This window comes from Aulonocara stuartgranti, assembly GCF_965226115.1.
Source record: "Aulonocara stuartgranti genome assembly, chromosome: 4".
NCBI lineage: Eukaryota > Metazoa > Chordata > Actinopteri > Cichliformes > Cichlidae > Aulonocara > Aulonocara stuartgranti.
In genome coordinates this window covers 20,867,776-20,892,706 of record NC_138942.1, presented here as the reverse complement: position 1 = coordinate 20,892,706, position 24,931 = coordinate 20,867,776, and the positions used below count along the sequence as shown (strand labels likewise).

The following is a 24,931-nucleotide window of genomic DNA, read 5'->3' as shown; positions in this document are numbered from 1 at the left end:
ATAACATAATTTTCATTTTATCCATGTCAGTAAATTAACTCATCATGAAGTGTTGCTTGCTCTTGGTAGTGTTAAAATCTCCCAATTCTTTGAATCTTTGGGCTGAAGGAAGGACAATACTCGGTGTATAAATGCTCAATCAACAATCTTTTATTTCCATACAATCCAACACTTTATGAGCATAAGCCATCATGATGGGGAGACATGCATGAAGAGGGTCACAGCAAATCTCAAAATGGTGACGGGCTACTCCGCTTCTTATAGCCTCTAGTGGCCCCCACCTAGTCGTAAAAGCCTAAACATTCACATTCTTTCTCTGTTACGGCGCCTAAGTTATGACCTCGGCTCCCTGTCTTTCTGCTCTCTGTAAAGGTGGGGGTATGGAATGTGGTCTGTCTCTTCTATTATCGGCACAAGGTCCTCTGCACACAACATTCTCTTCATGATTCAGCAGTATGAAATGTCAAGAAACAGTGTAACACATTCACAGCAGATCAAGGGTACAGGGTAATCCACACCTGTCTAACAAATCCAAAAATGGTCACATTCTTTTAACCTAAAAATATAAGGGAAACTAAGCTACATACTTTGCACACAATCTAGACTAAGGGATACATATATGTTCTACAGCTGTTAACATAATTCAACTACTTTAACTACAGATATAAGATAACATATGATAACAGAATAATCTCACAGTAGCTACAAAGCGTGGAGTATTAAACTAAAATATGATACAGGTTAGAAAAAAATAAATCCTTTTGGGATTGAGTTAAACTTATCAAACTGTTAAAGCATCAAAAGTTGTTCATAATAGTTTTTGGTAGCAAAAATGTGTTCATTTCTAACAAAAACAAGAGCACCTTGGATAACAACCACATAGACTGGCAATATAGCTAATGTTGTGATCAATTAGACAAGAAGACCAAGTAGGCTAAAGTGTAGAATCATAGTTGTGTCACCAATGCTCCAAATGTTTCTTGAGCCTATATTTTTGTTATTGTGGAATAGATTAAAGCAATCCCATGTTTGATAAAGAACGGCTTCTTTTCTTAAAAATCACAGCACGTGTATGACATTATAGAATGAGTAATTAAATAACTTTCAGCGGTGTCATTAGACATGTTCATGTTTAAAGATGTATAGAATGTAACAGAGAGGACAATGTTTTGTACAAATGAGAATGGTTTACTGGTGTCTTTCAAAATACACCATACTCAAAAACAGGTTGTATTTTGCATATAATAACAGGCTAAAATAACAGTTACATTGTGAAGAGGTTATACAAACCTCTTCACAATGTAACCAATCTCTGTAATTGACAACTTTTCTTCTAAACCCATTAGGAACATAAAGGTTCACATTCTTGTTTCTATTAAGATTTCTGCAAACATCTGAAATACTTTAATATAGAACATGCTTAATCAGTTGGAATATGGTATTTGTAATGGTGTTGTACTTATGTTTGTATATACAGTAGACAGCACTCAGCAATCTTCCAGTTTGTAGAACTGTTACTGTATGCTATATTGGAAATATTTGTTACTCTTCCTGTAGTAAAAAAGTATTAGAATGTTAAAATTAGTCATTTATTTTGGCACTAGCCAAAAACACAGTAACAATGTGTGCAGCAGGAACAGATGCACTTCTATGTTTAGTGTACGGATTCCTGCCAGGTGAAGCACTGAAAATTAAAATCATTTAAATATGTATATGTATTTTCAACTGGTGTTGTTTTGTGGTCTCATTCCCCAAGCAATTTGTTGCCTTATTTTGTCCCCAATATCTAACTGCTGCTTCTGCAAAGTCAGAGTGCTAAGTGCTGTCTACTACAGGCAACTCCACTTCAAATAACCTGAACATTCCCTTTAGCTTACTATTTTAATTAGCGGGAGAAACTAAGAAAGCACTTACTGACCAGATGAAAAAAAAGGCTGCACATGAAAAAGGCACAACGGGCTACACCGTTAAGAGAACTTAACGGCCCAGTCTATTGAACATTCACATTCATTCCTTCATGTTACTGTTAACTACACCCGTGTTTCTATGAACTGTTAGGGTGGAAAACCTAAAACGTGTAGGGCAGAGTGCCTTGAGGACCATGGTTGGGTAACACTGACCTACACCACATCCATCACCCACATAGAGCTTGCGAGAATGCTGTTAAATTCACTGCGAAAGTCTGGTTAGCTGTGATAACCAAGGGGCAGCTTTAGCACACATCCACATGTGTGGGATTGTGGTCTGCGGAGGAAATCTGTAGTTTCTATGAACTCAATTAGTATGGCTTTATCGAACAGATTGGATCCTGTACAGAACCGCAGGAAAAGCTGAAGATATCAATTTCTCCAATGTACCTTTTCAGGTAACGAGAAACTGTTGACTGGGCAGCTGTCATCTCCTCTGGAAAGATTAGAAGCTCCTTCACTGTTTTTACAGTTGGTTTTTTTTCTGCAATGAAATGATGCAGTCCTTCTGGTGGGAGTAAACCAGCTACAGAACCCACAACGGGACGCCAGCACTTGATTACAAACATTGGGGCCTGAATAAGTACTTTGTGTCCTATCTGTGATATTGACCTCAGATGAAATAATGTTTGAGTCCTCAAAGGCACTGATCAAATCAGTAAGACAATGACCTCTTCTAACAGTTAGTATTACGGGACAAGATCGTGGTTCAGGGGGTGCTTGGTCAGGAATATTGGCCTCTCCTGTCAGCCCCGGTGAGAGAGACAATGTGTGATGAGGTGGATCAGACTCTTTTTCTGTAAACAGTGTTTCAGGGTTTAGTTCAACCACACTAATATCCACCCTGTTATCCCCACTAATAATAACAACTGCATCAGAATCTTCACTTTCACCTACATTTGGCAGACCATCCCATGGTAATGTGTCATTCAGTTCCAAATATCCACTTATGGAAGCTCCATCATTAATTACAAAGTTTGATGGTTCTGAATTCACGTTTTCCACCAACAGATCATCAGCGGCCTGATTAGGTTCATTGTCAGTGAGATCTACCACAGAGGGCTGGGTTATTGCATGATCGGCCTCTACGTCTTGAGGCTGCTGTTGTGTTTTCTTTCTGGTACACAGATAAAGTCGCAGAATTTTGACCTTACTTTGCTTATACAACTCATCAACTGTACTGGAAGCATCCACATGCATCTGTGAGCTCTCAATATGAGTTGAATAGTGTGAAAGACTTTTGGTTTTTTTTGAGGTGCCATTGGGGAAAAACTGATTTTCAGCCATAAGTTTGATATTTGACACTGTTTCATTTTTATCTACAGATAAATGCCTTGTTGGGGCGACCATGGCTCAGGGGGTTGGGAAGCGTATCTGGGATACCAGAAGGTCGCCGGTTCGATCCCTGGGCTCTCTGTCCTGGTCGTTGTGTCCTTGGGCAAGACACTTTACCCTACTGCCTACTGGTGTTGGCCAGAGGGGCCGATGGCGCGATATGGCAGCCTCGCTTCTGTCAGTCTGCCCCAGGGCAGCTGTGGCTACAACTGTAGCTGCCTCCACCAGTGTGTGTGAATGTGAGAGTGAATGAATAGTGGCATTGTAAAGCACTTTGGGTGCCTTGAAAAGCGCTATATAAATCCAATCCATTATTGTTCCACCACCACTTACACACGTCACCTGTTTGAACCCACCCTTCTCCTCATCAAAATCCATCCAGCCAACCTCAATTCGTCTCACTGTTCGTTTTGCATTTGTATTTTCTGCCCACTGAGACAATTTCTTTTTAGGAGGCATTCCCTCAGCTCCTGTCAGTCTTTGTCGTAGCCTTGAGAGTATAGATTCTTTCCTGGATGGTGACGTGTTGCTTGTCTGCAGAAGGCCACAGTGGAGACTCTATCGCCAACTTTGGGGATGTACTTTGCCAGGTCACTGTCTGTCATTAAGGGAATGAGAGTTTCATCAATCTGAAAAATATAAATAACAAATTAATAAAAGTGTCAATATTAAAAAAACAATGAATACATACAACTGCATATTTTAGAGTTGTTTTTTGCTATCTACTTTTGATAACAGATACTTTTGGTAATGTGGTACACATTTGTCCAACATAAGATGAACAAAAATTACTTTTTAAATTACTCTTTAAACATATCATGTCATTAATTAATGTCATTGATTAAACCAAAATATGAAATTCAATAATTTATTTTAGAATGTGCATAGTAAATTGTGGATTGCGGCTCTCCGTTCAAAAACAAACACACAGACACACGCACACAGCAACAGCTGCAGTGGCTTACATTCTCATCTTCAAGTTTCTTGATCACATCTTCTTCAACTTTACGCTCTGTTAAAAATTCTCGCAGCCGAGTATCCATAGCTGACCTCCAAACCACATGAAAATGAAATTAGTATTTTTACACTCGGTTATAAATTTTATGTAGCAGATTTTTACATGATAGCCTACCTATAAAATCACTTTATATATGGCAAATCAGAATTTGATAATGATTGTTTTATTACTTAGATATTATCTATGGTAATGAGGAATGGAGCGATTGTCTACTTGGAGTTTAAGTAGTTCAGTATTAGCAATGGCAACCTGCATCAATACAAAATCATTCTGATCACTGTATGCTTTATTAGTTCCCTTGGCAACGTGATACCTGCAGTGAGCTACTGTAACTGCAAGGCTTCATCCGGTGATGCATTGAAAGCTACGGCTCATTTAGCATGCATTACCTTGACAAGTGTGACTCACATGATGCTACTTTCAAAGGAGATGTTCAGCGAAAAAAAGAGGCAATTTTAAGATGCTTTCCGTCTAAAACTGTTATTATTGTCCAGACCAGATTAGTTGCACCAGCTAGTATGGTGATGTGGCCAGGGTAAAAGAGAGACAACTTCGTGACACAGAGAACTAAGGTTTTATGTTGAACATACCTCGTTTATTAGTAGCCTTCAGCCTTGCTCTACTTTGAAACGTCCTACAGTTAAAAATGAGTTTACGGCTACATATTAGCACAACAAAACAACGTGTAGTAGCAACATGAGGATACAACATTTGAAACGTCAGCAGATACAATTTAGAACATAGTAACAATATAGGTCTGAATAAATAACTGCCGAATTGCGGGATAACAATATGAAATAAATATAAAATATAATACACTCACCTTAAGGACATCACCAACAGCAAGGACTCCGTACTATGGCTGACGCAGGCTCTAGTGAATGTGCCCTGGGATGATATATATATATCATCAAGTGTTTCGTGGGCACGTTATACCTATTTCGTGGCCTTGAAATGGTATTTCGTGGCCACAATTTATTTATTTTTTGTACCATGTCATCAGAGGGGCTCCGTACAGATCAGCTGCCTTTACACAGAGAAATGTGAATGCTCTAGAGTTATGGGCAGGGATAGCTCAGTAGGTACAGTGGTGGCCCTATGATTGGAAGGTTGGGGGTTCGAATCCACTGAACGGCTCCCCCGAGGTACCCCTGAGCAAGGTGCTGTCTCTACGCACTGCTCTTTGGGTGCCCAGTGTCTTCCCACTCCTTCTCTGAGTGAATGGGTTAAATGCAGAGAGGGATTTTCCCTCGGGGATCAATACAGTATTCATTATTATTATTATCTTATTAGTATTGGGCTAGGATAAATCAAGCTAGAAGCAGTCCATGAGCTAAAATGAGTGTGACGCTCCTGCAGTAACTGATCACCTACACACAGCTTGAACTGGATTGCCAAAAGGGTTGAAATTACATACAGAGTAAAGAGAGTGGTTCTTATATACAGAACATGCCTCATTCACCCATTCATAAAAGCAACTTTTCTGTGTTTTTTATCACACTCTGATGAATGCATCAGAAAGCAATTCAGGGTTCAGTATCTTGCCCAAGGGATGCAGCCAAGGACTGAACCACCAACCTTCTGATTAGTGACCTGCTCTACCTCCTGATTAACAGTGCACTGTGTGAATTGCCTGTCTGTGTGAATCTCAGGTGCTACTTGTTGTTTTCAGGTGAACACAAAACTTCACAAGACAAGAAGCTGTGGAGTAAACCAAGTGGAGGGGGGTGGCCCAAGGACATCGACCCTGCTGACAAGAAACAAACCAGCCTTTTCAGGAATAAGGTCGAAAAGGACGAGAGCTACATCAACAGTGTTCTGCAGCTGTGCAGAGTAAGATTCAAATGAATCCACAGCAGTCCACCTAGTCTTACTATGATGCATGCTGTCTGGTTGGAGTTTTGGGTTGATGCATGTTGGCTGGATGGTTGCTGGCTTTATGGATAGTTGGGTTAATGCAGGTTTGTTGGTTGGATTGATATTGAATGGATACATGTTGTTTATGGATGTTGTGTAGCCCAGGGTTACAAACAGATAAAAGTTAGAAACCTTTTGTTAGAATTATTACACAAGTTGTTAATGCATTTAAGTTAAAACATTCAAAGCTAAAAGAGCAACACTGGTTACGCTGGTGAGGCTGCTTGGCTCTACACTTGCTGTAGCTGTGCCTCTGACGTAAGAGGAACATTGTTGCTGTTGAAGCAGAGAAGCAGGTGAAAGCGTAATGTGTCTTTTGTTAGCTAGTAGATCTGGAGACTTGAAGCTCTTTCCTTATAAATACACAGTGTTTGCACTAACAGTTACAGCTGCTTAAATGTTAAAGCTGTTCACTTGGTAAACAAATGTCAAAGATTACAGTTCTATGTGATTAGCTAACTGGTGCTGTCTAAACTCACACTCCTTTGTGTTGGTGTTTTGGTTTGGAAGTTGAGTTGTTGTTGTGAGTTGAAAGCAAATGAACATGCATGCCTATTTGCACTGAGTTGTTTTAAAGTAGTGTTTTTGTTTACCACTGGTGTTATTAATTGGTATAATGAATAGAATATAGCGAGTTTGCTGCCTTAAAGGAGCAGTATGGATTAGATCTATGAAACGAATTAATTTAGTTTCACAATCGGTAAGGACCATATTACTATGTAACATAAAAAAATGAATTTGATAGTTGTACAACACATTAGAAAAAAGAACTTGCATTTAAATGTATTGTCCTTAGTTCCTTAAGCAGCAATTTATGGATTATTGGTAGCATGCGTGTGAAGTAATCGAGTGGTGTCGTTATAGCAATGTGGCCAAATATCGCATCAATCACAGCAATCACATCAATCTGTTCCCAAAGTCAAGGTGTGTGTCACGTGTCACGGGGTGGAAAGGGACAAGTTATCTAGGGTTTTTTACTATGCATGTTTTGCTGTGTTTTACCTTTTCAATATTTTAATATTGTACACTGGTTTATTTTTATGAGTTTTACTGCATGTTTTTTATGGTATTTATTTGGTGACTTGTCCTGGAAAGACTCCGCCCCTACCTGATTATAAACCTGATCACACCTGGGAGGTCACAGAGGCCAATAAGAGGGCCTGGCAGACCATGGAGAAAGAGGCTTGAGAGACGGGCAGGCGTGAGTGGTGTCAGGCGGCGGCGCCTGCAAGCCCGGAGGGCTGGTGGAGCTTGGCGTTCAGGAGAGGAGGATACAGTGCCAGCAACACGGAGCGAGCGGTCCGACTGCTGCAGCAACAGGAGGCCAGATTACGTGTCTGCAGGGAATTAGAGGCGGCGAGGCGGGCCGGTGCCGATTGGCGGTTACAAAGAAGCGGCGGGCAGAGTTAAGAGCTCTGCCCACCCGGGGTAAGTCTTTTGACTTGTCCCCTTTAATGAATTATAGCTGCCTAAAAGAATAGTGACTACCGCTGCCTTCCTTTCTTTAGCGCACCGGGGCGCAGAACGCGGAGAGGAAGGCGAGGACGCCGCCGGGTTTCCCTCCTGCACCGCTTCACTGGATTTTTAATTCTTAGTGACTCTTATACACTCAAAGTGAAATTTGGTGGTTTATTGCATTTACAAGACTCTAACATGTAATTTGAACACAATGAATTTATGTTTCTAAGGTGAACGTAATAAAATCATATAAGATCTACATGAAATTCACCAACTAGCACCTCTTAAATTCTTGTTGATATGACATGATAAAATCTAACAAGAGTGGTTAGCTGCCTTAAAGACTCGCGATATCACAAGATCACGTGAGATTCTAAACAAGAGGCAGGAAAGCACATGGTTTGCTCCACAGTCCTCTTGGAAAGGTAAGAGTGAATCTATCTTCATCCATCTTGATGAAAATACTTTTTGCACAAAGGTATCATTAGTTTGTCGATTCTTTTCAGTTCTATTTATTCACATTTGTTCTTTTGTTGTTGTTGTTGTTGTTGTTGTTTTTTTTAATCTGTTTATGCCATTCTAGCTAGCTAACACGGCAGCACGGTGGTTAGCACTGTTGCCTCACAGCAAGAAGGTCCTGAGTTCAATTCCAACATCAGGCCGGGGTCTTTCTGTGTGGAGTTTGCATGTTCTCCCCGTGTTTGCGTGGGTTCTCTCCGGGTACTCCGGCTTCCTCCCACCGTCCAAAGACATGCAGCTTGTGGGGATAGGTTAATTGGATAATCCAAATTGCCACTAGGTGTGAATGTGCGAGTGAATGTGAGTGTGAATGGTTGTCTGTCCCTGTGTGTTAGCTCTGCGACAGACTGGCGACCTGTCCAGGGTGTACCCCGCCTTTCGCCCTATGACAGCTGGGATAGGCTCCAGCGCCCCCCGCGACCCTGAAAAGGATAAGCGGAAGCGAATGGATGGATGGATGGATAGCTAGCTAACACATTAGTGCAAGAATATAGCACAATGTCATGCTAGCATGATAGCCTAATATGAAAGACTTAGCTACTCCAAATATAGATATTGTTTATAACTTAAACTCTGCACATAAGCTAGTTTGGCTCTACCACAGAGACTGTTGTGATAAATTTACATTTTACGTGTGGGTTGTTGAAATTTGTAAGTTGCAACTGATGGAGAGTGGTTTATTTAACAACTTGTGTTTTTAGTACACTGAGGAGGAAAGACAAAACATGAACAGATATGTTTTCCTGTTTTGTTTTTTGTTTTTTAAATTAAATATTTTTCTACTTAAACTTAGACTTGCAGTTCCCTCCTGTAAAGATAATAAATGTTTAATCTTATCAGGTGGTGAAAGGTCTGGAGAGCTGGCAGGCCCGTTCATCAAATTCATGGTGAGCTAATATTTTTCTTAAATTATCACATTCCCATGTTAAAAATTTAATATATTCATTTGTAAGTGACATAGTTTTGAGACCAAGAAAACATTGCATTCTGATTTTATGTACACATCATCTAAACTTTCTTGAATTGGGGGTATGGCATGATTAAATTAATACAAAGTAAAAAACAATATTAGAATGACAGAATTGTCTAAAATGCATGAATACTATTTGAAAAGATTAAGACTGTAAAACAATAGCCTCTGTATTTCTCACAAATTCCTGGTAATTCAGTTAAAAGTTCTTTAATCCCACTGCTAGGTCGTTGAGATGGATTTCCGTATATATTTGTTTCCCCCCCCCCCCCCCACTCTGTGTACTGATGCTGTTGAAATCAGAAGAGAATACATCGCCAAAGGTCTTTGCGTGTACCTGAATGAAGATCCTGAGCTGGTGAAGGATTACCTGGTATGTTAACTTGCCTGTATCCTTAACTAAGGAGATGATCAAAGATAAGCTTGAACTACATGCAAAAAGTTTCAGGGGATGGGGTTTTCCTATAAATTACCGGTGGCTGTAAAAAAAATAGCTTTTAAAATGGGAAAAGTAAGAGCTTTAAGTTTCTCACTGGATACTACACGTAGGGCTACTCGATTATGGCAAAAATGATAATCACTATTATTTTCACTGAAATTGAGGTCTCGATTATTTGACGATATTTATTTAACCCTTTAAGACCTACTATAGAACAAAGTCCGCCAGAGCTTATATTATTTTTTTACATGTTATAGTGCCATTGGGAGCATTTCAAGTTGCTATACATCAATACAACTGTTATAGCCCATATTTTAATAATATGTATGCATTAAGTCCATAGTAACTACATTAAAATGGAGCACTGTAACAAAAAATAATTTCCCCCAGGGATCAATAAAGTATTCTGATTCTGATTAATTGCAAAAAGTGCAATAAACTACAAAAAAATTGAAAATCGTTTTTTACATATATTTCTACTTGGAGAAATTTAAGAGGTTTATCCCTCAAAACTTTAAATGCAAAAAATAGTTTACAACAACAGGAAATTTATTTTGAGTGTCTTCATAGTTTTATTTTGGAGATAAAGCAATTTTTATATACTGCAGGGAAAACAATCCTATGATTCAAATTTGCAAAGAAAACAGCATGTGCATCAAAATAAACTATTTCCAGCAGTGCAATATGAGTTCTAAGCATCCCAGAAACTATTCAGTAAAGTCTAACATGACTTATAAAAACACCAGTATAGGTGTTTAAGGCCTACAAGTAAAAAAACTACAGTTTCCGCGAAGATGACGTCACTTCGGGTTTCTGGCAGGAAATGGCGGACGTGCGATAGTTCGCGCTGACGTCTGTTTCAATGTGGGAAGTGTTGCGAACAGCTGATCAAATCGGCAAAGCGTGTTTCTGGAATATTATGTGTTTGTTCCTGCTAGTGCGTTTTGTGCAATTTTTGCAACCGTGACCTAGGACAAGCTGATAGCATAAGATGTAAGTACGACTCCTCTGGTTTCATATGCAAAAAATTATTGCGCTAGCTTACGCGGTTCCGGTTCTACAGGGATTTAAAAATAGTTACGCAAAACGGAGCATGCCCGCTCTGACTGTAAAGGTTAACAATAACAATGTATTGAATAATGACTTTAACAAATAATATAAAATAGTGTGCAAATACTGATAACAGTGCAAATGTTTGCAATATAAGAAATAAATGTAAACATCTGTTTAGTGAACTTTGCAGTGGTGCAGCTACAACACCGTAGCAAAGTTTACACACGATGTCTGACTCGGCGAACCCATAATGTTTCCACACCACTGAAGTTTTTTTTGTTTTTGTTTTTTTACCCCTCTTTTCAACCAACGGCAGTCACTCTCCTCTCCAAATAACTTCTGCTTAGCTTTCCGAGCTTCCCTCGGGTCCTCTTAATTGTTGTGACGCGTGTTGGAAACAAGAGGTGCGCTCGATTTGCCACACGGAGCAGCGCGAGAGTAAAGCACGAGGGAGGGGCTAATAATCGGCTCAGTCACTTTTAATGATCGTTGAAAGCCCAGATCGTAATCGTGATTAAAATTCGATTAATTGAGCAGCCCTAACTACACGCACCATTCTTGAGTGTTTTATACTATCATTATTATAATATCATTATAACCTCATTCATACAAGATTTTTATGTAACATTTACACTTCAATGGATGTATCAGGAGCAACTTGGGGTTCAGTGTGTTACCCATTGATAGTTTTAGTATCAGATTAGAGAAGCCAGGGATTAAAGCAGTAGACAACTTGCTCTACCTCCTGTGCCACAGTCACCCCTATCACAACTCAAGATTTTGAAAGACAGAACATTGTTGAGGTATTGAATGAACTTCTCTTGAGTGAGGAAAAATATCGGGCAGTCATTTTTGATTACATTTACATTATTATAAGGCTTGAATGAATAAAGCTTTTAGGTATTTTACATTAATGTAAAACAGATGTACTTTTAAAACTGTTTGCAATGGACATTAGTGAGAAATCATTATCTTTTTTTTAAATTTGTTTGTTTTATTGTCACAGGAAGTTGATAGAAAGCATGGCCACTGCCATAGCAGAGACAGTCTTTGGAATCTGTGTCATTCGGTCAGAGGGTGCGGAGCCAGCGATGACCCTCAGGATGTTATGATTGTTCTAGAGGGGGTGGAAGTGATGGGTGAGTTGGGCAATGTAGTTTTTGCAGTGACAATGTTGCTTGGTCTGGTCTATTCACTGAACCTGAAATTTGCTAGAAATTGGAGAAAACAAAAAGATGTGTATGACAAATTTGTATTTACCTTTTAGATGTAATAGTGAAATGTATGTTAACCAGACTCTAGACTTTGTTAAATGCTCCAAAAAATTACTCTTTAAATTAACTTCAAATAATCATGGAAAGAATTTCCATGTGATTAAAGTGTTTTCTATTAGCATTAAAGACTTGTGTTGGAATAACTTAATTTGTATGAGTTGGTTTAACTCAATTAACTTAAGCTGGGACCAAATTTAGTAAATTAGTTGGAGAAAACCTGAATTGAGTTGGAACAAAACTCTTTGTTGGATCAACACTATTAAAATATATTGGATCAAAATGCAGTAAATACATTGATGAATCAATCTTTAATTAAGTTGGTCCGACTTGAGTGCATTAAGTTGGAGTAACAGAATTGCATAATGCTAAAATAAAGCAATTTAATCACGTGGAAATTCTTTCCATGATTTTTTTTTTTTTTTTTTTTGTTCATTTAAAGAGTTGTTTTTTTGTTTTAGTGTACCGTGGCGGACGCCACTGGACTTTTAATGTTGTGTTTTATTGATTTTTATTGTGTTGTCCCCTGGCCAGGGTTGTTTTAATTCATTTTATATTTTTAACTATAAATATCAATCTGTCAATCCTTTCCGTGGCCGGGTGAGGTTTCCCATGTTGAGTCAAATTAAGCCGCAGGCTCCACAGTTTTTAATTTGTGTGCTTTCCCTTGGCGACTCCACTGCTCTGTCCGTTTGGAGGAAGGTTTCCCTCCTTTAAAAACACTGTGGAAAAAATAAAATCACCTTTGCTCCGTTACACACGCAGGAGCGAACCGCAGCCTTGGGCTGTATATTTTGCCCCTTGGTTTAATTTCCAGTGGTCTTTGGCTATTGCATTGTGCATTAGCATATGCGAAGGGCCTGTCCCCCAGCTCCATCTGTCCTCCTCAGAAATGGCAGTAGTGGCCCTCTGATGCCCTCTACCCAGTCGGTGTAGAATTACCTGGCAGACATTGTAAAAACAGCCCCTTGCTGCTGCTGCTGCTGAAGGTTGAATGGCACTATTTGGGCCTCCCCCAACAGAAAAAGCAAGAACTGCGACTGTTCTCGCTCCCATCGGCTGCTCATGGTGCATGGCAGTCCGCAGCTCTCTCCTCCAGGCCCCAGCGTTCCAACTGAAATAGGGGAGGCATGATTGAACAATGGCTGCCAGCCATGCTGAACCCACAGCACCACCCCTGGATGTTGCCTTGCATGGAGGGAGAATAAATAACAGACTGTGACACTTGCACTTCGATTAGTTGATTAGTAGTGTATGATAGCAATAAATCAACAAAAGGATCAATGAGTGCATTTCTGGCTCTGGTCACACCCCTCATTCTATGATGTCATTCTAATGGTATCATGTTGTCCAGGTCATGGAGGATGCCATCAGACTGAACAATGCTGTGGACACTCATCCGGAGTATTTTAAGGATGAGGAGGAAGTGGAGGAAATTCAGGAGTCACCATAAAACGCGAGGTTTTTTCTGCCCTTTATCCCCGTCCCTCTTCTCCACTGTTTCTCCCCCCTCTTCCTTTCTCCCTTTTCTTTTCCTCATTCAAGTCAGTCCCGTATCTAGCGAGTGAAAATAAAAAATATAAAAAATAAAAAATAAGATGCAGCAATTTTACGAGGAAAATACTAAAAAACGAAGACAAAGCCAATGCTGCAGACAGAAAGTTAGAAGAGGTCATTGAAATGTATGATTCCAAAATAAAGCTTAAGAGAACAGTAAAAAATAGTAGTGTGGCCGTCAATGCGGTTAAAGAACGCGAGGAACAACATCAATCCTCGCAGTGTGGATTGAGGGTCTTTTGACCTGTAATACAAAGTTACAGGACCAAACTGAAGATTTAACAGATGAGAGAGCAAATGGGCAAAGCGAGTGAAAATAAACCATAAAAGATGAATCAAATAGACCATTACGGCAAGGCTGGGATGGTCAATTTGGTAAAGTAAATCCGTTGGGCATCTTTTCTCGCCTTCAGACAATAATTCTGATGGCCAAAGAACCAAACGGGACAGGCAAAAAAAAAGAATAAAATGCACTTGAGTTTGAAGTTGAGGAATAACTCAAAAGAAGCTATATGACAAGGAAGTGAATTATGGAAAAAAGAAAAAGTGATTGAAGTAGTTTTAAAAGAGTGACTTAGGAGTGCCCTCGTACTGAGTGATCAAAACCAGTGAAAGAAATAAAATAATTTAACAAGGTGGTAATGTTTGAACATGTATTTGTCTTGTCACAGCAACTTATTGAGAGATGACTGTGTGTGTGTGTGTGTGCGCCTCTCTTTCAGGAGAGGAAGCATAGCAGATTTGGATAGGAAATTTATAGTTTAGTGTTGATACGTTGTTGTAATGGGGTTATCTTATGCTGAATCTAAGTATGTTAAAGTGCATAAAGGGGGCGATTGTTGTGTGCAAATTGTGTGGTTTTAACAAGACTTTCGGTGTATTGAGGAGGTGAAATTACATGAGTTGACCTGGGAGTGTCAGGACTCTGGTGGCACAACTTTTTGTTTAAGATTTTTGAGGTTGTTGTGGAGATGGGTTGATTCTGTCAGTTAGGTTTGGGTTGTTTTTGTTTTTAATAGAGGGAGTTTTATTAAACATGGACGTCTAAGAAGGGGCCCATTATTTTTGTAACAGTGCACTTAAAGAAAACCTGTCAGGTGCTTTGATGAGCTAATAATCAGCTCTTTTTTTTCTCATTTTTGTTCTAAGCAGGCCTGCAACAGTGAATAACAGCGGTGACAAATTCTCGGGAGAGCAAATATAAGGTGGGCTTTCCAGATTACAACTGGCTGAGGAGAAGGCTACCAGTGGGGACCTGATCAGATTGAAAGTCCCTGTCTAAAAGGAGGTATGGGTTCCCCAAGCGAATTCGGTCAGATAATGGGACCCATTTTAAAAACAAAGATTTGGCGGAGGCAGAACAGAGGCTGGGGGTGCAACACACGTTTGGAACTGTGTATCATCCTCAGTCCCAAGGGAAAGTAGAAAGGATGAATCTAAATTTGAAGAACAAAATTTGTGCTCAGACGGGGCTAAATTGGGTCGCATCCCTGCCCATTGCATTAATGATCATAAGATGTTCTGTTAACCAATCCACAGGCTTCACGCCGTACGAGCTGTTGACAGGACGACAGTTTCCAGGTCCCTGGACGGCAGTCCCGGCTGAAGAGAGTATAAAAAGTAACAGAACGCATGCAGAATATTGGAAAGAATTAAAAGCTCTTGTGTCTAGTTTCACACAACAGGTTGCAGCAGGAGTGACCACGGTGGACAGGTCCGACGCCAAGGTGGTGTGGCTGAAGGTCATCAAGCGAAAGTGGAAAGACCCGAGGTGGACGGGGCCATTTGAAGTGAACGCTCGTACCACAACAGCGGTCCAGTTGAAGGGGAAAGGCCAGACCTGGTTCCATTGGTCTCAATGTGCAGTGGCAGACGAGAGCTTGGTGGAGACAAGCTCATCCCCAAATAGTCTACCTGGGAAGTCGAAGAAAGAAGAGAAGGATCCGGGGCGTCTCTTCACTCAAAGAGGAGGTGCCAAAGAGGCGTGAAGCGTGATAGGCTGGGGCTCCAGCCTAGAGTTAGAGGAGAGTAGGGGAACCAAAACCATGGGCTTGTGGGGAGATTGGAAAATAACTGGGGTGTTGGCGTGCGTGAGTGTTCTAATGTTTCTTTGTTTTTTGGCAGACAGGTGAATTGCCCAGACGCAGAAGTCTACCCGCTTCAGAGTCCAAATTGATTGCGTTGCCAAGGAAGGTTAAGCGTGAAGTCTCAGGTAAAAGGGATGAGTGCCTCAGCATATATGGTGGACTAGAATTAGACTATGTTAATGGGTCCACCACTTCATTCACGTTTGATTTGTGCAACGTTTTTATCTGTAAGGGAGCTGACAGTAGCTGGAGGGGATTTAATGTGTGGGTGTGTTGGGATTATGCTGTGAACACATATTGTGAAAGGGGAAGTCGTCCTTATGCCAATTGGTGTCGGAACTGGGATCAGGTAAAAGGTTACACTGGGGAAGATTGGGAGGCGTCAGAGCAGGGGCCAGAGAATGAGCTAAAACTTCAGAGAGATTATAGTCCGGCCCAGAATCCATTGACCTTGTCAATGGGGAACTGGTGGCGTCAAAATTCCTTATATTTAGTTCTGGGTGTGGAAACTGTAGGGATAGATCCAAAAAGGTTAATAAAAGTTAATTTTCTTAGTAAAGCTAAACCAATGAGGCCTGTAGTAAGGGACAATGGGACATCACTGATAAAAATTAACCAAAACTCAGATAGGAAGGTAGTTGCAGTTGACTACACTCGCCTGAAAAGATTTAATTGAACGTGCCACCGGATTCAGTGACAGCAATCTCTGGCTGGATTGGGTGGCTCAAAATGCTAGGGAACAGCATGTAGATGATTGTGTTGCCTGTGCTACAGCTAGACCTCGTTTGTTTACTGAGCCTGCGCCTCTGTATCCAGAGGATGAGTGGGGTTATAATTGCATGTTGAGATTAACTAGAGAAGCTGTGGCCACGGGTGACTGCATCACACTGTCAAGTTTATATCCACCAATTGACAAGCGTACGCAGACAGGTTCATTCATACCTAAACAAAATAATTACACCTGTTTTGAATTTTCTACGGACGCCGTGAAATACACTCTGGGAGAAATTGACCCTAGTTGGTGTGAGAGGACGCTCACGGGAAGGACCACAAATAATGTAAGTGACCCAAACACCATAATAGGTACATGGGCTAGAGGTGGGTTGTATTATTACTGTGGACATCACACCCTTTTGGTGCATGTTCCTTTGGGGAGTGTGGGGACATGTGCTATGGTGCGGTTAGGAGCACCATTGATGCTAATAGGGAGTAGGGTAAAAGCCATTCCACAACATGACACGCGTACATTGACAGTCAGATGTAGGAGACGCATGTTGAGGGAAAGAAGCACAACGGGTACACAGATTTATGACCCGAGAACTGACTCGCCTACCTGGATTGACTCGATTGGAGTTCCCAGGGGAGTTCCTGATGAATATAAATTAGTTAACCAAATAGCAGCAGGATTTGAAAGTGTGTTCCTATGGATAACTCCAAATAAAAATGTTGATCGCATTAATTATGTTCATTATAATTTGCTGAGGCTCTCAAACCTTACCAGGGACGCCATGGTGGGCTTTGCAGAACAACTGGGGGGGGAACATGCATGTTGTTTTTCATCTGCGGTGACGCATATTACTGGTCATCATATGTATGTTACACCCCAAGTATTGTTCGGGGAAGATCGCCGCTGTTTGAGTGATCGTGCTCTACTTCTCCCCCCCCATATATATTTCAATAAAATCCTTGTTTTGACGCACCTTATTGGGACTTTGTAGTCGTTTGTCTTTTCTTCAAAATACGAATCGGGACAATAATAGCGAGTCAATCCAGTCCAAAAGCATAAAGAACTATTTTACTATGACAAATAAAACAAATGAATGAGCTCATTTTGCTGAGAGTGGAGAATCTGATTACTTGCGCGGGAGGCTCCACTATTAGCAATACCTGGTGTGAATACATGGTGTGGATGTGTGTGTGACTGGATGAAGGTGGGGATGAATAAATGTGGACAAACCACTTGCCATGCCAGCAAGAGAAAGGGTTTGCTTTGCTTTTGCCATAAGCAAGGGGAGTGGAAGGCTTAATTCTGGCGATGTTGATTTTGGGTTGCTGATGTTTGCTTTGAGAAAATTTCTGTTTTATTGACTGGGGTTAGATTATGGTATTATAGTATATTGTTGGGAGAATGCTAAAGGGGAAACATTTTTTTGATATAACTCATGTTACCATTAACTGAAGAAACACATGACTGATAACTGTTCTAAGTTTATTTTTATAACACAGATTGGATCATAAGGGGGAAAACTGAGTATGGAATGTGAAGTTCAGGTTTTGTTTTTAGGAAGTTCCAAGGATGCAGGCTGTGGATAGAGCCGGGAGTTCGAAAAGATGTGACATGATGATTAAATGGATTTCATTCCTTAAAGACAGGTTTGCAGGGTCGGAGCAAATATACGAGAGGAGGATTGCTGAGGTGTTTTGAGGGATGATATGACTAACTGTATTTTTCTTTTAATTTCCTAAGCTTGGGTGGAGCATTTTTAGTTTGACACATGAGATGTGTCAAAAAAGGGGGAATTTAAGGTTTAATTTGAAATGGGTTTTAGGATTATTTTATAACTTTTGGGGTTTTTGATCATTTAGAGATGGTAAAACTGAAGCAGAAATTGTTACTCTAACGGTCCTAGGGACAGAAAATGGTCCCGCCCGATCAGCGGGCGAAGCCGCTGCTGCACGCCGGAAATGAGGCTTCATTTCCCGCAGGTCTGTCAAAGCAGCCCGCTGTTGCTCTTGCTGTTTTCCAGCCCCGGGTCAAATGTGGAGCAAGGGCGCCACCCGGTGGACAAATAAAATTACAATTCTAAGGCCTCTTGTCCAAAACAAAAACGAAACCTAAGCCGTCACCCAGATGTTAACGGTAATAATTCTGCAGTGAAAAATAGCGTTTATAATGGCTTTCAATGGGGCACAAATCGACCCTAAGCCCAATAGTGTAAGTTTATTTGTAGCTTAGCCACTGAAGCTGATTGAAGGAAGTCGGACTTGAATTTTGAAATAAAATCGTATCAAACTTTTTTTTTTTTTTTTTTTTTTTTTGGAGAATTTGGCTATAGTCCATTCAACACTGTGCAAATGGCATGTAATCAAAATTTGAAAATAGCCACAAATCGACCCAAGACCCTCCAGGGGTAAGGAGCAAAATGAAATAAAAAGGCTATACCAAAAACGGGTTATAACATAGGAAATGTGAGTGTTAAAATGAAGTTGGTGTTAACACACAGGAGTTGTTTTTAGGCAGCATTTAGCTATGATAAAATGTATGCATGAGTAATTGCTTATATGCTTAAACTTAATTGATTAAAATGGTTGTTCTCTCTTGGATCTTTTAGTAGAATAGGCGCTTATAATGATTTTCTTGTGAAAGGTGACTTTAGATCAGAGTTAAGGCACTTGCAGCAGCGACAGTTTTGTGTACAGGATGTTGATGATCAGATAAGGCGAGCAATAGGAAACATGCAGGGACGTGAAAGCAGCGCTTAAAATGATGAGTAACGTTGAAGAGTATATATATATGTGTGTGTGTGTGTGTGTGTGTGTGTGTGTGTGTACAAATACAAGTCAATAAGTCAAGAACATAATTAGGATCATGCTTTTGATTAAAGAGTCCCAAACATAAGTTAGGGAGGCGCAGGAAAAGCTGTTTTGTTTCCTTTGCAGAAGGTCTCGGCGACCACAGGGGGGTGAGGATCCTGGAGGCCCGAGGCCTGATGGACCACAAGAGAGGGACGCAGAAAAAACCTAATCTTACGCATGGAGTGTTCTCAAGTGGGAGCTGGCATTTTATTATTGGACCACCTAGATGACATGAGGTTGTCTGATTTGCTGAGCCAGAGGATGGATGTCAGAGAAATGAAACAAGTAAAGTGTAGTGACCCTCTTTTTAGGGAAAGTGGGTCAAAAGAGGGAGTGTGGAGATCAGGGAAATTATTTTGCTGCTATTGTTAATAATCATCATCATTACCATTGCATTAATAATATAATCTACAGCACTGATATTGCATTCAGATGTTTAAACATATTGGCACCCAATTAGCCTTTGTTACAGGTGCAGTTATAACCAATTTAAACTGAGTTGAATCTATAATAAATGCTTTTGATTGAATGCTTGTTATAATCTTAAGTGTGTATGTGCTGATTCTGTTGATTCTGGGTACACTCTGTGCAAAGTCAGAGTGACAGGAAACTCCGACTACTCCCCCCACGCGTGTGTTCATTAAAATCAATTGTTTGACCAAGCTCTTCTGGACCATGGTTGTTTTTACTCTCCTTCCTCAATATTTGAACTCTTAACAGTTGTCAAGTATAAAAGTTTTGCACTCTGTCACGGTCTCGATGTCTGCCCGGCCGGCTCCGCAAGGTTACATATGTTTATTGTGTTGCTGCTTTCTTCCACTCGTCATTCTGCCTGGGCGGAGCTCAGGCCCACGCACCTGTCTGCAATTACGCTGCAACGTGTCCTGTCTGTATGGAGACTGAGAGCTGCCAGAGTAATAATGTAGATACAGGCCTCTTTCTCCTTCTGCTGGTGTTCATGGTTTTATTCCATTGATGTTGCTATCATTTGTAAATATATTTATTTGGTGTTATTTTATCAATTTTCTACTACTGTCGTTCATGTATTTAATTTTTTTTGTATTTAAATATGATTTTTTTTAAAGTAATGCTGCGAGATGGACAGTTAAAGGTTTCATTGAATAAAAAAAAAGATTTAAAGATGACTGGTGGCGGAAGCAGAGCACAGACTGTGAGAATCTATCGCCATCGTGTGGTGCAGAGATATATTTCCATTGAATTTAGACTACGAAAGCTTGGCTCACAGAGCAGCTGCAACACGAACAAAAAACATTAAATAGCAACATATTATATTATATTATATTATATTATATTATAGTGCAAACAGTGCAGGCTTCAGCTCTGGGGAAGAAGCTGTTCCTCAGTTTGGGTGGATTCTGTCACTCACAGCGTTGTTAGCCCTCTTGTGCGCGCAGACTGCAACCCCCCCCTCCCCTGCCCCCCCACTGTGCGTTGCCCTGATATCTGCAGTGTGAGGTTGGATCGCTCATTTTCATCCTCACACTGATGCCACTTATTTCGGTCTTTGTTTGACATAAAAGGGCATATTTGTCACTTTATTGCAACTATATTTGCACTCTTGAGCTCCTTCATTCACTGACTGATTATAAAGTTATTACTTGCGTTATGTATTCATCCTTTTGAACATAATTAATGAAGCCACATGTAATCACTAAAATTTGTATTTTGGGTACAATAAGAGAGTTTCAGATGGAATGCTGTTTTGTTTAAATTTCACCAACTTGCTGATGCCCACGGTTGTGAGTGCAGCTTCTTACTGTACATGGGTGGATGGTTGTAAATCACATCACAGATGCCAAAAACCTCTCAAACCAAGCCCTCTTGCCGGTGATGCTGTGCGCAACCTCGTGACAACCACATGACTGATACTAACTCCTGAGCTGACTGTATGCTAACATGCGCCACAAATAAGGGTCATATTTGGATTTAAAACAATCACCGAGAAGCTTCCACTGAATGCTACTTTCCCCTGCATGACACTGAAATCATTAACACATACTAACCCTCACTTATGCTCTTCAGTTTTCTCAGAAATGGATTAAGCCTACACCTAAACCAACGGATATGTTCACTGACTTTTTCTCTTAGTCTGGAAATACTTAGTCAGCCCATTACGCAATTGAATTGATTATCATGACCCTCACTAATAGCCACTTACTAAGCTAAGAGTAATGTGCAAAACCCATTAGCCAAAGTAGTATAAATATTTTAACTTTTAGCAAATCCAGCAGGTTAATTAAGTGATTTCACATCATATGTTCAAACAGCTTGTCAGTTTTTAATATATCCCATGTACGCATACTTAAGCTTTAAAAATAAAGAAAAGTGCAATGACCTGATAGATGTTTGCTGAAAATTGTGGTTTACATCAGCACCTACATTAAAATACAAAGACCCTGTTTTGTGTGAGCTGCTCGATACCATGAAGCAAGACCTCTGAACATCTCAGTTTTTACACACACACACACACACACACACACACACACACAAGTGCAAGCAAATGGTGTTTTATATGCTGTTGTCTAAAATATTATAAAATAAACCGTCTCTTTTTATATGTGGGGGGGGGCACTCAAAAAACGGAGGGGACAGGTTGGCACCAGAACACCACAGGTCTGCCCCGAGATGAGTGTGAAAATGTGATTATCAACAAGCCCACCTGGACTTCAGTTAGGTCGCACGCTTGTCCAGAGTTCACTTTGTCTTCAAGCGTTTTAATTTAAAACATAAAGTGAGGCCTACCCCAAGCTAAAAGAAGGCAGATTATGTTCTCAGATAAAGCAAGCAATGAGGGCGAAGCAGAGAAAGTACCTGCACAATACATTCACATAAATCAAAATGGAATTTCTTTGAGGACACAAACATCTGGGGAGTAAACAGCTGTTTCAATACCTAATCACAGATTGTGCTCTCTGTTTTACACGTTTTTAGTAAGGCATAATTAACTAAAAGGCTAGAGAGATGAAAGGATGCCAAGCTGATACCAGGCCTCAGTCACATGGATTGTTTCTTAAATTCTGAAATTAAGTGGACATGCAAAAAGATCTGGCACTTCATATATTAAACTGAGAAGCTGTGCTGACCCAAGAAAGCGCCCAGAAATTTGGGCAAATGTCTGCTCTGAAGTTTTTAGCCAAACCAAACTGCAGGTCAGTTTAAAGCGCAAAATTGTGCAAGTAGTCCAAACTAAACCGTTCTTGAGATGCAGAAATGTTGTCACACACAAAAATCAGACGATTGTGCCTCCAAACAAATTGCACTTACAAATGCTTGTAACATAAATGATGAAAATAGTAACTGCAAAGTTGAGACTGAACAGTGTTTCAGTTAAAGTGATAAGCTAGCCATTCAGCTGACTCATTGGTGATTGCAATGATTGCAGGTTTCATTATAGAAGAATATCAAGGAGAAGACAGATGGCAGGGAGTCAGAAACGGGGGATGGAAATGCAAGATATTGAGGACAACTTATGAGCCCAGGCGTCAGGTGTGAACAACAACAATAACTGGGCTGTATTTAGGTGTACAGATCACATGACCATCAAAAGAGCAGTGTAGGAATGAGAGAAGATCAACAGGGGAGCACACAAAGAGGTTTATGGACACAAACTGGGAAAGGTGGCATGCTCAGTTGATCAGTAGAATACCACACTAGACTTTCTTCCAGGACGGTTGAGGACCCTGTTGTGGGGGCGAAGCTTGGGTCCAATGTTCCCTCTAATTTTTCATGTGTCTGAGCGAACACACAAACTCTCTGAGCGGTCCCTTGGACCACTGTGAGCAACAGCAGGCGTGTGCACTGTGGTCACGTCAGCATTGAATCCATCCAAGTTACATGGTTTATTAAAATAATCAAATTACAACATTTAAATTTATGTTAGACTTTTTTTTAATTAACTCCTTTAGCCCACTTACAACAAAAATTCAAAAAAAAATCTTGTTCATGACCTGTGTAGTATGTTAACACTATTGGAAGTAAAAATAACTTGAACTCCAATTTTGAAAATGCAACTTTCTTTTTTAAAAAAAAAAAAAAAAGCTCTGACTTGTATTATGAGTATGAGTCTGTGGTCTGGGAGAGAGTCCTGTAACTCTCTGTCTGCAAAATACAGTATATAATGACCAATGTTGGGCAATTAATTATATAATTACGTCTTCAAAAAAGTAACTGATCTATGCAAACAAAGTTTTTTGCAGCTGTTTACTTAAAATGCAGCCAAGGCGTTTTTTTAAATAAACATTTCAAACTATTTACAGAACAATCAGCTGTTCTGCATCAAATTTGATGCCACACAAATTATTTGTGCCACTCCAAAAATAATTTCAAATCAAAATCAAATCAAATCACTTTTATTGTCACATCACATGTGCAGGTACATTGGTACAGCACATGTGAGTGAAATTCTTGTGTGCGAGCTTCACAAGCAACAGAGTTGTGCAAAATACAATAATGTAAACAAGCAAAATACAAGAATGGCTACATCTGAAACTAATAAATATATGTACAATATATAATAGTATATGCATTTCTGGATGTGTATACTAAATATTTTTCTACGTGTGTGTGTGTGTGTGTGTGTGTGTGTGTGTGTGTACACATATTTTACAAATTAAATAGAGTCAACAATAAATAAAATATATAAAAATATACAGAGTTGAGACATGTGCAAAACAGTGGCGTTACTGTACAGTATGGAGTGCATAATGTTAAAGTTCCAGTAGTGAAGCTGAGGTGTCTATGAAGTGTTCAGCAGTCTGATGGCCTGATGGAAGAAGCTGTCTCTCAGTCTGCTGGTACGGGACCGGATGCTGCAGAACCTCCTTCCTGATGGAAGCAGTCTGAACAGTTTATGGCTGGGGTGACTGGAGTCCTTGATGATCCTCCCCGCTTTCCTCAGGCACCGCTTCCTGTAGATGTCTTGGAGGGAGGGAAGCTCACCTCCAATTATCCGTTCAGAGCACCGCACTACTCGCTGGAGAGCTTTGCAGTTGTAGGCGGTGCTGTTGCCATACCAGGTGGTGATGCATCCAGTGAGGATGCTCTCAATGGCACAGTGATAGAAGGTCCTGAGGATGCGGGGGCTCATGCCGAATCTTTTCAGTCTCCTGAGAAAGAAGAGGCGCTGCTGCGCCTTCTTCACTGTTTTGTTTGTGTGTACTGACCACGTAAGATCCTCAGCCAGATGTACACCAAGGAACCGGAAGCTGCTCACTCTCTCCACAGCAGCGCCGTTGATGGTGATGGGGGTGTGTACTTCTCTGCACCTCCGGAAGTCCACTATCAGCTCCTTTGTCTTTGCGACGTTGAGTGTGAGATGGTTGTCTTGACACCAGTGGGTCAGGGCGCTGACCTCCTCCCTGTAAGCCGTCTCATCACCATTGGTGATAAGACCCACCACTGTAGTGTCGTCCGCAAACTTCACAATGATGTTGGAGTTGTTAGTGGCTGTGCAGTCGTAGGTGTAGAGTGAGTACAGGAGAGGGCTCAGTACACACCCCTGTGGGGCACCAGTGTTCAGTGTGATGGGGGATGAGGTGATGCTGCCCAGTCTGACCACTTGGCGTCTGTCAGACAGGAAGCTAAGGATCCAGCTGCAGAGGGAGCTGCTCAGTCCTAGATCCTGCAGTTTCCTGTCCAGCTTCGAGGGAACGATGGTATTGAATGCTGAGCTGTAATCTACAAACAGCATTCTCACATACGTGTCTCTCTTCTCCAGGTGTGACAGGGCAGTGTGTAGTGTCAA

General features: G+C 40.6%; 1 long non-coding RNA gene across 10 annotated transcripts; it reads left to right on the top strand.

The window, feature by feature from the left end:
* The first annotated feature begins 7,355 nt into the window (after positions 1 to 7,355).
* LOC309704400 lies at positions 7,356 to 19,743 on the top strand. 10 transcript variants are annotated; one of them, XR_014276240.1, is made up of 7 exons: positions 7,363 to 7,665; positions 7,746 to 8,120; positions 9,055 to 9,101; positions 9,411 to 9,557; positions 11,683 to 11,815; positions 13,302 to 13,408; positions 14,657 to 17,295. It is a non-coding gene; the product is annotated as an uncharacterized lncRNA (long non-coding RNA). The 10 variants fall into 10 exon arrangements; XR_014276241.1 differs by having other exon boundaries at positions 14,654 to 17,295; XR_014276242.1 differs by having other exon boundaries at positions 7,371 to 7,665; positions 13,302 to 14,709; positions 15,044 to 17,295.
* The last annotated feature ends 5,188 nt before the right edge of the window (positions 19,744 to 24,931 follow it).